The sequence below is a fragment of the Penaeus vannamei genome, chromosome 21, assembly GCF_042767895.1.
Source record: "Penaeus vannamei isolate JL-2024 chromosome 21, ASM4276789v1, whole genome shotgun sequence".
In the NCBI taxonomy this organism is placed as follows: domain Eukaryota; kingdom Metazoa; phylum Arthropoda; class Malacostraca; order Decapoda; family Penaeidae; genus Penaeus; species Penaeus vannamei.
In genome coordinates, this window is record NC_091569.1 from 30,366,954 (window position 1) to 30,369,453 (window position 2,500).

The 2,500-nt window shown below is 42.5% G+C and overlaps 1 protein-coding gene across 1 annotated transcript in view; it reads right to left on the reverse strand.

The window, feature by feature from the left end:
- LOC113829939 (neuropeptide SIFamide receptor-like) overlaps window positions 1–2,500 on the reverse strand; it is a 100,691-nt gene that overhangs the window by 17,571 nt on the left and 80,620 nt on the right. The gene's annotated exons all lie outside the window — the stretch shown is intronic.

Sequence of the window (2,500 nt, forward strand, 5' to 3'; positions counted from 1 at the left end):
TCTGAACAGGAAGGCTGAACAACTGAACAGGAAGGTTGAACAAGAAGGCTGAACAACTGAACAGGAAGGCTGAACAACTGAACAGGAAGGCTGAACAACTGAACAGGAAGGCTGAACAACTGAACAGGAGTGCTTAACAACTGAATAGGAAGGCTGAACAACTGAACAGGAAGATTGAGCAACTGAAAAGGAAGGCTGAACAACTGAACATGAAGGCGGAACAACTGAATGGGAAGACTGAACTAAACAGGGAGGCTGAACAATTGATCGGGAATGATGAACAACTGAACAGGAAGGCTGAATAACTTAATAGGAAGCCTGAACAACTGAACAGGAAGGCTGAACAACTGAATAGGAAGCCTGAACAACTGAACAGGAAATCCGAACAAAATAGGAAGGCTGAACAACTGAACAGATAGTCTGAACAACGCGATGAGTCAGGGTAGCTGGTGTGTCAGGGGAACGAGGCCACAAGGGAAGGGGGCTGGGGGTGGGGTGGGCGAGGGGGGGAGGGGGGTGTCATTGTCCCAAAGATGTCGATCTCATCAACTTGAAATTTGTGCGAGAGAAGAATTTCTTAAAGGTTATGTGTGCATTTGTGTATGGGTTCGAGAGTCGGTGTGTACGTCCCGTGGGTGTGTACTTCGTGTGTGCGTGTGTGTGTGGGTGTACATCAAGCGTGGTATGGGCGCGGAATGATTTATTGTTTAGAATCTGCGATTTTCCTTTTTAATCCGTGCATTCGTTTCACCCAAGCCCCAATTACTGGAAGGTAACCTACTTATAACCTTCATCCTATTAAAAAAAAAAAGAAAAAAAAAAAATCTCCTAAAGCTTACTTCCAATATCACGGTTGGTGATTTTGGTCCGTACTGACACTCCACCTTTGTTGAGGCGTCCAATCAGGCGGGAGGCGGAGCTGCCGTTGCATTGTCTTGGGACGAGGTAGATCTTTGGCGATTTTAGTGGCTTTGCAAGAAGAACTTTGAGTTGAAAGAGACATTTTCCGATCTCCTAGTTAACAGGGTGTTGGGTGCATGTGTGTGTGTGTTTGGGTGTGTGTTTGCGTGAGTGTATTAATGTGTGTGTGTGTTTGGGTGAGGGTTTTAATGTGTGTGTGTATGTTTAGGTGAGTGTTTAACGTGTGTGTGTGTTTGTGTCTGTGAGTGTTTGGGTGACTGTTTTAATGTGTGTGTGTTTAGGTGAGTGTTTTATGTGTGTGTGTGTGTGTGTGTGTGTGTGTGCACCTGTCTATCCATGTACAAAGAATGCGATCCTCCAAGCAAGTCCTCTTAGTACAGTTATTCGCTGTCGAATTCCGTCCTCAAAGGAAGAGAACCGAGTACCACAAGTATATATAATGAATAGGAATTACACTTCACATTTACAGCTCACAACTCTCAAAATCTATTCCCGAAAATACTTCATAATCTCTTAAAACGCTTTACGAATTATCTGTTTGAAAATGTGATATTCAATCTCGTGATGTAAACTTTCCTTTCATTGCTGCATCGTCGGATCGTTCACACAGTTCTATATGACCTTTGATGTAGACTACATGTATTTGTTTAAAACATTTTAAACGTGTTGGTCAACACAGCTGTCTGAAACCGCTAAGGCAGAAACTAGGATATTTGTTCGAATTTCTTACTCTGGAGGCCACTGGCTGCTCTGACACGGGTCTTGGATAAAGAGCTTTTATCATATACACTTGTGGTCGTAGTCTAGCATTGTGTCTCTGTATGTTTCTATTATTTCGAGGTGATGATTACAAGAATAAAATTGCCTCCATCCCAAGGCTGATATCTGTAACATAGCTGACATAATTGGCTTTCGTCGAGGTGAAGTAGTTGATTCTTATGACTCATATCAGATGTTTCTCAGAAAGCTTGGATAACAACCCACCCTTTTCATCAACAAAGGATCTCATATGACTTCACTTTCTTCTGAGTCCGCTTAACCATTACCGACCCCGCGGGAACTAGCGTGATAGACGTCTTCCTGTGCGAACCATATTCATGTTGACACATGTAGAAAAGGTGTGAATGAGAATGGAGATCTTCACAACCCAAGAGATGTAATTGACCGGTTCCAATTATATCTTCATCAGAAATGCATGTGTTTCTGATGAAGATATAATCGAAACCGGACAGTTACATCACCTTGTATTGATTGGGACGATATATATTCTCGTCTTCCTGTACCGTAAAAGGAAACCTCATCTGAACATGCTATTGCCCTGAGGCCTTGCCCGTCTGAGTCAGCGTGTCACTGGGTACTCTCTTCTCTGACGGTGTTCAGAGAGTTCACTTTCTTTAACATTCACGATGAAAGCCTCGAGTTATGTATGTCAATGCTGGAAAATTAACTTGTCAATTCCAGGTTGTACAACTGTAGCTGCTTCTGAAAGGGTTTAAAGTAGCAGAATGAACTGAATGGATTTTAATTTGGTCGAGTGTTTTTTCTGTGTAAATTTAGCTTCGTTTCACCTATTGATATG